Consider the following 13,211-nt stretch of genomic DNA (forward strand, 5'->3'; position numbering starts at 1 on the left):
CTTTTTCATCAATTCGTCTATCCCCGCAGTAGATGTACTTGCCACCTGTGATGCTGTTGTGTGTGTGACCTCACAAATTTTATCCGCCAGCTCTGCTAGTTCATCCAAACGTAAACTAGTTTGTGATGTTATTATGCCGAACCAGTTTGGATGCCGGGTCAGAAAAATGCCTATATCTCCGAAAATAATTTGAATTTTGAAAAATCCTCTTGTACACATATTTTTGAATAGTTAAACTTTGAAAATATTTTGACACAAAGCATAGACTTAACAAAAATATAAAAGCCAAAAATTTTATATAAAAAAACATGATTCGCAGTTCGTTCTCTGCAATGTTAGCAGTTTGTCTGCTTTTAAGCACATAAAGTAATTGAAATCTTCTTTAAGAATGTCTTTTGTATTAAAATAAATAACACGCCAAAAATTAAATTTGCTGTAGAGAGTATATTTGACATAATTATATTTATAGCTTCCTGATTGATGACCTCTACCACCACTGTCTTGATTTTATGTGTAGTTTGTGGACCTCTAATGATGCCATACTGGTGTCAGATTTCTGTCCACGGCCTCTGCTTCGCGTTCCGCGGCCTCCAGAGTAGACGCTAACTTAACAACTTTATTATAACTTAAGTTTTCTTCCGCGATAATCTCTTCTGTGTAGTATCTTAAAACTTAACTTAAGGTTTAAAGGGTTCTCCTTTAACGCAGTATTAAACTCACAATATCTAGTTAGCTTTTTTAAATCGGCCACGTAGTCTGCTATTGATCAACTCTCCATTGCCGCCGCTGACGAAACTTGTAACGTTCCACTAGTAACGACGCTTTGGGTTGAAGATGAGCTCGTAGTAACTCAACCGTTTCAGCATAAGTTAACTTCGAGGGTTTTCTGGGGCTTGCCAATGCAGACAGCCACTCGTACACCTCCTCACCCATCATCGATATGAGAGCGGCTGATTTAAGCCCGTCACTAATATTATTTGCCAAAAAATACATTTCCATCCTTTCACAATATGCCGACCAGTTCCCGCTCTTCACCTCAAATTCTCCCAAATCAAAACCAAATCTTTCCCACGGACATTTTGACTAACTACTTTAATCCTCGTCGCAACGTATCTATAATTAGACTGTAGCTTACCCACTACATTCTTTACTAGCTATACACAACAGTTAGCAGTTCGTCTAGTTTTGAGCTCGTGGAGTAAATGAAGTCATCTTTAAAAAATGCAAAGATAATGATACTATTACAGTCAAATGAAGTTCTTTGTTTTCATTACTAACCACAATATTTACTGATCCTAAAACTTTATGATTCCCCCGATGCTAGGTGTAAATTATAATTCACTCTTTGTAAAGTATTTGTTGAAATCACTTTTATGAATGGTTTGCATGAACCAGTGTCCACTTGCAAGTTAGCAATGACCATTTTCTAGTTACAATTGCATCCATGCTGCACCTTCACCTTCAGTTAAGTATTACTACAAATGTATCTATTATTTAATTTTTAAATAAATATTTATAAATGTTGTAAAATATTTATTTTTTCTTAAGTGCATTTATCGACTTTTCTACCGAAAATGATCTATATTTTACTATACAATATCTCTCTTGATTATTATTAGGATTACACTTTTGATAATATAATTTAAATTGTTTTCTTTGTGTTTCATGCAGTCATTTATAAAATGAAAATTTATTTGTTCTTTTATTACTACTATTATATTCTTCGTTAAGTCATTCTTATGTGCATTTATTTTTAAATAATCATTCACTACCTTTGCACAGATTTACAAAACTACAAGTTTTTATTTCTACAATTTCATGCTTGTTTAAAGTCATTATATTCTTTAAATGCATTAAAAGTTTGCAATATTGAATGGTCTGTGGTGGTGAAAATTAATTTACAAGCATTGCTTAATACATAAGAGCAATTTTATATTTGGCTACTACATTCTTCTAATATGTTTTCATCTATATTATAATCATTAAACGCCGATTGTGTAGAAGTTATTGGATCAGCTGCGGTTTCAGCAATCTATTCAGTGTTACGTACACAAGGCTTAAAAATAATTTAAAATGATTAATTATGCTCTCATTTTCATCAATTTCGCAATTACTTCCACCCATCTGGAAAAGATTACTTAAAATGGCTATTTTTAAGCCTGTTTAAAATTGGCTACTTTCAAGAGGATCTTATTGCAGTCTTCTAGTTGGTAAACTTTAAATACTACTGTGTTTTTGCTGTAATACAAATTCTAATTCAAAATATCTTTATTCATGTAGATCTTTTACAGGCTCTAATGATATGTCTAAACTATCGTCAGTTCAGAATGATTTCTAGATGAGAAGAATTGACGATATTTTCCGGTCGTATTCTTTTCAAATAAATGTACATGTTAACAATAATACACATTCATATTTAAATTTGAGAGAATAGAGTGACCACCAACTTATGATTTCTAATTTTATTAATTCTTCATATTCAGTGGCATGAACAGACTTCAAATGGCCTTTTAACGACGTTGTCGTACCTCCCTTTCTTGAATACGTCTTCATACACAGTTTACACTTTGCGGAATCTGAATTAACTTCAATGAAGTAGTTCCAAATACAACTTGATTTTGGTTTCATTGTCCAACACAAAAACAGATCACTTTTATTGATAATAAGCCGTAAAAATCAAAACAAATATCTATAGGTAACCTATGAACGTGTCGTGTGCGTAACAAATTAACAACAACAAGTGAAAAAATAATTGACGATTGAGTGCACGCTATGTTATGCTTCGACCTCCGATTTAAAAGTGTCGGAATCGAAGGTGTAATAATAATCGGAAGTTCCGACTTAACGGAACCGGAGTCGAAGCTCAGTAACATCCCTGGTATTTACAGCATAGGTTGCAACAATCACAGTTTTCACCCGATACAATGTTTAATTTTTATTTTAAGGATAACAATGAATCTCCTGATGAAGAGTAGACCAGATATCTGATGTGACAGATACTTTCTCAAAATCTTGTAACATGTTTCTTATGACTCGACAGTGTATCGTAAAGCTCACTAAAGTCCGTAAAATACTTTCTTCCTTTTAAAACATAATTTGTAACAATATGGTCCATCAATCGGCGGAACTCTAATTCTTCTTAGTGTTGTAATGGTAGATATGATAATGCTAACATTTCAGCAGTCAAATAGTCTATTTTTATTGATTTGTGGTTTATATTATCCCATAGCTTTTTTCATGTATTCTTTAAAAAAAGTTATGTTTTTACCGTTTGTAAAGATGTTCCCAGCCGTGATATTTCAATGATACTCTTCTTACCAGTCGTCTTTAAATAATAATTCCATATTCTGGAGGATGTTTTCTTTATAATTGATTTTTTAAGGAAGTTGAGCCTTCACCTTTGCGAGAATACTTTCCATCACAAATTTAACACTTTGCACATTCATCATTATTATCACAAAATAATTCCAATTTACACTACTAAATTTATTTGTAGAGATATTTTATAACTTATGTACGAATACCAAACAAGCGTTATCTCGGCTCACGCTACTCAGAAAAAAGTATTTAGATGAGTCCGTTTTTGTCACTTCGAAAATTCTATAAAGAGACATCATGCCTTCCACCGAACAGCAATCGTGATCAAATCATGATTTGACGAACCATTTTTTCCCAATTTCATCCGCGACAATGTATTTATACTGGCTCCATTTTATAATGAGCGCTTGAATATCCTATTGTAAATTTGGTCCATATTCCATTGAGTCGTTCAAGCTAAGCCTGATACAACCTGAGGATATCTTAACGCATTGAACACAACTCGAACTTAATAAATATATTGGCAATTACGTCGACTATATGACCCAAATGACACATCTGGTCTTCAATCTTACATGGGCTATACAGAGACAAAGGCCTTCTTCAAATAGACTTTGTACGTCGCTTAATTTATTCTGCCATGAACTTTATTTTATTTTAAAAACCCATTTTGTCGAAATGACCTATTTCCATTTGGTACGACTTGTACGGTTGACCACCGACTTATTCATTTCAGTATCATTAGTAATTAGTGTCATAATTCTTTAACCAAGATGGTATGATTCTTCTACCACTTTGTTTTGAAAAACTGTTATTGTAATATATGTATCTACAGCTCTCTCTTTTATTCATATATCACATGAATTTGTACCAGATATCCTTGGCAGTACTGCATACAGCAACTTGAGGTATCACTTTCCTCGATATTCGCATTACAATAATACTCTGAGCTTTTGCGTCTTTGCTACTCCACTTTACTCCTGCTACTTATTCTGTGGTCGTAATGTGGTGCCAGTAACTACATCAAATAGATCTAATGCCTACAGAATCACTTTCAACCTAATATTGTCCAACCTTCGGGACCTTCGAGAATATACCCTGCTGGTATACTGTTGCCACTTATAAATTTTGCTTTTACCGGCCACCGGGTTATTATGTTTAACCTCACTGCCACTTGTTCGCTTCTATCTAACGAACACTAGAGTTTATATTTATAATTAACACTTGTATTTTAATATGCAATGGCTGGGCCAATATCCCATTGATGATGTGGTAGGTTTCCTATGATTTTATGTTGGATTGGATTAGATAAAAAAACAATTGTATGAATGATGCCTTTTACTTGAAATGGCAGACACAGAGAAGAGAGCGACATCAAGCAGTACAAAAATGAACTAAAATGTTTGTTGCCAATTTCTATAACAGCTTTTCGATCCTCTCTTTTTGAAATATCATTAAGCCGAAGATTTGATAAAATAAATGAAAATCTTTTCAAATAATAACTTAGCTAGCTTTAAAAATGTCACGACCTATTTCGACTGTAGCCCACAAAGATTCTACGTATTCATGTCCTGATTTGAACACTCCTATTAACAGCAAAAGACCTATAAAATGTTTCAACTCTGTTAGTCTTTTTCGAATTCTCGGTAATCTTTCCTTTGTATAGTTGTTTATAATTTGTAATTAAAGTGTAATATCGTTATTAATAAGCCATTCATACGCACTTTGGTAATAATATCACTTTTAGATGGGCCAATCAAACCGGGTCTTTACCTTACAATATTAAGTTGACGAGTACGTGAAGGTGCTGATGGATTTTTAGACCATTTGTATTTATTTTTTCCGTAGTAGCTGTATTGACTAGGACCTGCAACATTTTCATCTCACTTTCTGTGGAAAAAAGCTTTTACTTCATTACTAAATTGATTAATTTATTCAAGTCATTATTATGCAGTGTTCTTTATTATTGGTATTCAGTAATATTTATTTCTGTTAACAAAATGTTCACACAGTAGTAAGTACAGAAGTCTCTTACAATCATAGACGCAACCATAATCAATATACCATAAAATGATCCTACTTTGCTCCAATATTTGCTCCAAAAAAGGGAAGTATGAATATTATTTACACTTTTTAATATGAAATATACTGAGATGTATTAATATAAAGAATAATATGCTATCTAACATATTTTTATAGTTAAATCAGCCTAATGAAGGATTTTATAATATATATAGTACTAAGAATAAGGAGCAAAGTTACCCATGGTAGAGGAGCGAGGGGCTTGTTGTAACAATTTTTAAAAATAATGATATATCTTGAGTTGTATTGATTAAATTACCACTAACTAAACTTTGACGGATACTCTAATTATTCTTCTATTAAACCAAATCGAAAAAAAATCAAATCTATAGGTAACTCTTTCACAAATAATTTTTTATTCAAAAAAGGGAATTGTTACAATTTACTCCCTGGTTGGGGTTTGTTGTAACATCTAATAGGGCAAATAGTAACAACAATAAGAAATAAAAATATGATACCTTTAATCATTTAATTATTTCACATCTTGAATAACAATTAACTGAAGCATACATTTTATATAATCAACAAACTAAAGATTTAAGTTTTTAACTATTTATATTATTTCGTACTTGTGTACTCCTCTAGGTAGGTACTTATATCAATATGGCACTTAAAAATCACAGTAAATTAAATTATAAACATCCAGATTAAGTCTCGTAATTATCTCTTAGTTCTACCTTACATCTTAGAATAATCAGCCTTGCAATGAGTCTCTTTATTAAAGAATTTAGTCTTCGTCTGAATTACAGTTGATACAAACAAAAGAAATAGTATTTCCTGTGACACATCCTACATGTGCCCACATCTTACATACAATACATACAATACATTCAACCCAATTATCTTTTGAATGACTATATGCTTCCTCGCAAATAAGACAATGCCAATCCTCAGATTCTGAATCTGAACTTAGAATCCTTTTTTTAACTCTTTTTATTTCATCTTTATTTTTTGCTGATTTTTTACCTTTTCCTTTCCCCTTTTGCTTTCCCTTACCCTTATCATCTTTTTTTTGCTTTTTCTTTATCTTTTCCTCATATTCCATTCTTAAAGCTTCTTTTTCAGGCGTATCTGTCAAAATAACAGACTTCCTTTTGCGTCTACAATTTGTACTTCTTTTTCGTGGTGGCGCCTTTGGTAATGGTCTAATCTTCGGGGAAAATTTATTTAGACCAGAGCAACTTGGAGTTGGTTCGTTCTCAGTTTCGATGTGGCGTATAATTTCTGTTGTGTTGATGTCCAATTCAGGAGCAGAATCTAATAGTTCTGGATTTTCAAGATCCAACGATAAATTTTCATTTTCATTTAGAAGATTTTCTGATTGTTCAGTAGGATCTGGACGATCAGTAACATAAGAGGGCGCAAAGTCCCTATCTTGAAAAATATCTGCATTCAAAGGCCAAATACCAGAAGCTTTAAATCCGCTGATAATATTTGCAGGGTTCAAGGCAAGTGGTAATGACTCCTTCACTATTCAAATTCAGGTTTCAAACGTTTGCCTTTAAAAATTACCATGGGTGGTAGGGCACTACCAAGTGTATTGACACAACCGGCGATTGTGACGCTTTCAGCGTGTTCTGATGATTGTAAATGGACCCTTTTTTGCCAATACAGTCTGCTGATGGTGAATCGTCAGGCGGCAACCTTTCTCATCCATGTTATAGATCTTTTCAGGATGAGTTTTGAGATCCAATTTATCATAAACTTCATTCAGTCTCTTAAAGTGATCGTCTACGATAAATTTATTCAGCTTTTGAGCCCTGGCTGGGTTCATAAACTGAGCCTTTCTACGTGAGATCTCCGGATGTCTCTCCATAAATTTCTTTAACCAATCTTTACCAGCAACTTTATCTTGTTGATTGAAGGGATGCTTGCAAAATTTGAAGACTAACCGTCGGAGAATCCTTGGTGTCATAGGTACACCTATTTCAGCAAACCTCCAAATTCTACTCACAAGATCAGCCTCTTGTTCATCGTTAAGTAAAGGTTTCCGACCCAAGACTTTTTTTTAACTGCCGGTCTGAAGGTGGTTCCTGATAGTTCTTCTGGGCACTTTGTACCTTTCGGCAGCTTTGTAAGTGCTTAGCCGTCCACACTGTACTCCTCGTACCGCCGCTTCCAGGTTTTCCTCAGACCACAACGCTCGTTTCGGAGGCATTGTTGTTATAATGCCCTAAAAACAATAAACCAATAAGAAAAGAGTTAAAATAACATTTCTAAATGCGTAAAATAAACTGAAAAACAGTCACTTCATGATGGAGTATAATAAGGCCTATACACGAATTTTGTAGGCCTTAATAACCGCCGGCAAATTTTGCAAAGAAATGTTAAAAATAAAACTATTCAGTTTACATTATACTATTATAACACCAAGGCTACTCAAGCATGAACTAATTAACAATTAAACAATAACATTATGTAGAAAAATGTAGTATTACAAAAAATACTTACGTTTGAATTTCCTGCAATTTTATTTTAAACGGAACTTCCGTTGGCCACTATGAATGATGCCGCACTGGTGACAGGGAGCGAGCTAGCGAGTCGTGACACGTTCGGGGCGCCATCTTACATTTTAAGCTACCTACGACTGTGACCTCGAGTAATGGCGGTAATTTTAAATTGTATTTTAGTTATTTAGGCCTTTTTACCCGACAGGCCTTATTGCCCGCACCTACCTTACTTACCCCTGTTACAACAAGCCCCGCGCTCCCCTACTGGGTAACTTTGCTCCTGGGTATATTTCACAAACAATCTCTATTGTAGAAGCTTTTTGAGCAGTTATACTTTCCCTTTTCAAACTATGCGCCAGCGATATTACGCTTTACCTTTTTTGATAGTATCAATGGTCGAAAAATGGGTATAAATTAAAATAAACCGTGTTTTCGAAAGAAACTATATTATATTCTTAAATTTAATGACATCACTTTGTTTCATTGGTTTTTTTTATATTCTTATACTATAATAGGCCCTGCTATCTTAGCTAAAAACTTTGGTTACAAAAGCTGGACAAATATCAGTCGAAAATAACTAATGTGATAACAAGAAAATTTTCTCAAAAATTAAAACTTACATCTAAAAATATTTATGAAAACGGAACATTCTTAAACTTGAAATAATATATTCTTAACTAAAAATCCCAAGCGGTCAGTTCAGGAACGGAATATATTTCACGGCGGGTACAAATTTTTTTTGGGACATCAATACATCCCAATATATCCTGCCAATCGTATTGAATTTCATCAATGGGTTTAGGCCACGTCCAGGATTTTAGTAATTTTACCAGGAAACATTTCCCCCTCATATGTGAAATCTACATATGGGCAATATATATAAATCGCCTTCACAATTGAAATAGAAATAAATAGAAATAATCTTTATTCAAATAAACTCATTACAAGCACTTTTGAATAGTCATATTTTGATCATTCAGAATGCAGATTCATCACAAGAAGAATGAGCAAGAAACTTGTGTGTTGCTCTTTTTAATAGATGTTTTTTTTAAATAAATAATTACAGTATAACAAGTAAGAGGCATGCGATAATCAACATAGAAGTCGCTACGCACTCATTATTAATGTAATCAGATAATGTTGTCAGTGCTATGGATTTAAAGTTTTTCTATAATTAAATTTCTAAATATTTTCTATAATTAAATTTTAAATTTCTATAAAATTGGTTTGAAATTGCAATTTTTATTGAAAGTTTCGGCTGCTGTATCAGTGTTAGTTACAAGATTTTCTAAATCTCCAAGAGAACTAAGATCGGAAGAATCATGAACTGACGTAAGAGTTAGAGAGAGACTGTAAGAGTTTTCGCCACTGGCTCTACGGCGACATGGTTATTTTGAAGTTTACGGCTGAGCCAACTCTTCATTTTCTTTATCATCCAAAAGTGTGCTTAATTCTTCAGTTACACTTTTTCCAGGAGTGATGTTTAATTTCCTGCGACGTCCTTTTGTACTTCCATTTGTCGTCCATTCTAACCTCTTAGCTTCAAGACTCCGTAGAAAAGAATATTGCAAAGCAGTCTTGTCAACAGTCGTAGGCAATCTCTCTAATAATGGATTAGCATCAAGTGGATAAATTCCGCATTTTCGAAAACCTGAAATGAGGTTTACCTCCCGCGTCGGCTCCAAAATATCGGTGAGTCGGTTTAATAGAACTGGGAAACTGCTTTTTTGGAGTACTTGCTCTCGACTACCTTGTACAATTGCCTTCCACTCGGTCAGGATTTTTCGCCATGCTACCTTCATTGGGTGGAAAAAAGCCACACCCAAGGACTGCGTTAGGTGGCAAACAAACTAATCTAATATTATTTTTGTCACAAGCATTTAGGACGTCTACAAAAATGTGAGATGACAAATTATCTCCGATTATAACTTTCGGACCCTCTTATTTCTTCAAGATTGGCAAAATTTGTTTAAAAAACCAATCGTTAAATATATTCATGTCAAACCACCCTGATGGGCTATTGTTATATCTGGCATCTTTTGGGCCTTGTTCCGTCCATGTACTCCATAGTTGCTTGGATTTATATACAACATACGGCGGTAATAATTCTCCCTTAGCACTACCACAAAACATGACAGAACTTGAGCTTTTGGAGGTATTACTTATAAGTTCGGGGTATTTTGCGCCTCGCTTCGTTATTACTTATTTTTTTTACCAGGGTCATCGGATAAGTTAGTTTCATCAAATTCAATCTTGATTCCGCTTTAATCTATGCAGAAGCTTGTATTCTAACGCTTGACTAAACACTCCCCAGTTTACAGTAATTGGATTTTCACTACCTAAGGGATAGCCCAGCACAAACAGTTATAAATAACTTAATTTTAGAACAGATTCAGTTGACTCACTTTGCCGCCATTAACGCTATTAGGTATTAAAGTTAAACACATAATTGTACAAACAGTTATTCCTCAAATAGTACATAAATTACAAAATGAAATAAAAGTATTGTCAATTATGAATAAAGTCCATAGGAGCGCCGAGAAACCGGATTCTAAACATAAGCACTCGGGTGTCTGGGCTAGCGCTTATTTACACTTAGCTATAGATAACGATACTATTGAGCCGCTACAAAATAGTATAAAAAAAATCAAATCATTGTATCAAAATTTCTTTCCAAAGCAGACCACCCAACTAAGCATAGTTTATATTGCGTTCTACGCAGAGCTACCATGTTACTTTTTTCTAGAATATAGGTAATATTATTTGTTTTGCCAAACAGGGCTATTATGTCGTCCAACTGATTGACACTGGTCATCTGTACCTAAGAGCCTCAGGGCGAATCCCTTTGGCCTGGCATCAACCCCCGGGAAACTGGGTTAACAGCCTCCTAGGAGGGGTTACTTAAAACTAACTTTGTAATTATAAAGCGTACCTAGCTTCAACAATTTGTAGTATATATTTACAGTAAAACTAACTTAACTGAAGAAGTATTATGGTCCATATTTGGGGACTAAATTAATGTTATTTTTTGTAGTGATCCAACTAAGTTAGTTTGTATCTAACAGGAGCTACCGGTGTGTCGTGTGCGAGCTGGAGTTCCACAGCGAGGAGCTGGTGGTGCGGCACCATCGCGACGACCACAGCCAGCACGGACACGCCTGCCAAGTGTGCCAGCGCCGGTTCCAGTCAGTACTTGTAAAAAACTCGTTAACCAGATTTATGGTTAGCTACTTATAAAATGCGGTTATAGACGGAAACGTGTGCCAGAGCCGGTTCCAGTCAGTACATACCTCTGTTCTATTGTTACTCTAATACTTTCCATCTCGAACTCGCGACCGTGAAATTAAAAGTTTTTCTCAGCATTTAGTAAATTCGTGATCTACATCAGTGGGTCCATCTCCAATCCCTGGCGAAAACACGTCGTCGAGTCAGCTTCATGCTCATTCTATGATCCTCCACTAGAGCCCCGCCAGCGTATACCGTTAGGACAGACTTTTGCGCCATTTCATATTTTTTCTGAATATGAAAGACGGCTTCGTTGGTGTAAGGGTTTTTAACACTATAAAAGAAATATATTTGAGTATTTCTAACAGTTGTCTACTACCCAAAAAAGGCTCTATTTTGCATGGCTTCTTATTATTATTATTCATACAAGGAAAAAACTAAGGTAGTCAAACAATCGTGTATATTGTCAACAGAACGAAGAAACTATATCAGTTACATCGACGGAATAACCACAAGACTCGCAAGACGTGCCCTATCTGTAAGAAGCAATTAGGACCCAATACGGATATGAAGAAACACATGCTGTGAGTTGTTATTATTATCAGTAATCTTAATAATTTGTAAAAAGTCATATCTGTGGGGTACGTCAGTCTTACCTATTCCAGGTATTCCTAGGACATACTATATTACCTATACATTAAACAAGAATATTGGCTTTCTTAACCTGCAATTGCAACGCTGTGAAACGACGCGATGAAGATTATTTGAATCTCCCATGAACTATATCATAGCCGAGAAGAACTTTAAAAATATATATTTTTTTTTATTATATTTGTAGTTCCGCGATGGAAGCCGGTTCTTATAATTATTTTACTGAACATTTAATATAATGATATAAGAAGTATAAATGGGCCGAATATGATCGATTTTCAGAAGCTCAACTTTTTTTCCTGTCCACTTCACATTCCTTTAGTGTCTCCTAATATGACGGTTTCTGACATAGACATGCCGTTGAAGCAACGTATATTAAATAAAGGCTTACCATCATCTTAATTACCCTCGTCATCATCCCTACCTTGTACCACATACTTCACTGTTTTATTTGGGCACATTCTTTTTAAATGACCTTTACGATTACATTTTTTACACTTCGGACCCGGACCGGCCCAGCAGACGGAGCCCGCTAGTTCCACTTGAAAACTGTCTCCTGTAACTGTCCCCGTCCACCTGGAGCATCACCGCGCCTATACGTGCACAGCGTATGCTCTCTGCCACATCAAGGTCATATCCTGAATTTGTTGAGCAAACATTTTATCACGTTCATGGCCCGGTAGCCCCCATTACAAATTTGTCCAGCAAGTACTCTTCGATGTTTTTAAAATCACAGCTTGCAGCGAGACCTCTTAATCTCGCCGCCCATTATACCGGCGTCTCGTCTATTTGTTGGTGCAGCATAAAATTTGTATCTTTCTGCCGCCATATTTTGTCGCCAAATCAAATCAATCAAAATATTTATTCGAGTACCGAAATTCAATTAATTCAATTGGTTTTCGGCCGTAGGCTACGTTCTTGGTTGAACTTAACTATTAAATAAATTAAATAAAGCAGTGCGTACTTGTGGTAACTAACGTTGTGCGTTAGGAGAGGCTGTCGACAACATCGGCAGGGGCGCGCATCTCTCGCCCAAACATCAGCATGTCTGACGAGTAGTCAGTGCTGTGAGTCACAGCTGAATTCATAACAAATCTCACAGTGATCAAGTGCAAATCCCACGAAGCGTGATCTTGACCTACGAGAATGGCAAGTTGCGGTTCTTACGCTCGACTGGGTTTGCTTCGGGGTGATAATACGGAGTCAACGACTGTTCAATCCTGAAGACATGGCAAACCTGCTGCATGACCCGCTAACAAACTGAACGCCATTGTCGCTGACCATCCTGCGAGGGACCCCAAACCTTAAAAATACCTCATCTATCAAGATTTTGGCATAATCCATGCTCGTGGCGCTCTTTAGTGGAAATATCTCTACCCAACGTGAACAGACATCTTACATAACATCATACATAATGGTGAGGTCGTCTCAGGTCGCTATAAATCTATATAGTCTATTTGGATCAACGTTGAATTGTGGTTGGTT

The 13,211-nt window shown here is 35.3% G+C and overlaps 1 pseudogene; it reads left to right on the forward strand.

The window, feature by feature from the left end:
* The window catches only part of LOC131845586 (zinc finger protein 808-like), a 31,658-nt pseudogene that overhangs the window by 6,659 nt on the left and 11,788 nt on the right, over positions 1-13,211 (forward strand).

The sequence above is a fragment of the Achroia grisella genome, unplaced genomic scaffold, assembly GCF_030625045.1.
Source record: "Achroia grisella isolate CSIRO2021 unplaced genomic scaffold, CSIRO_AGI_Agris_v1 utg4740, whole genome shotgun sequence".
Classification (NCBI taxonomy): Eukaryota; Metazoa; Arthropoda; class Insecta; order Lepidoptera; family Pyralidae; genus Achroia; species Achroia grisella.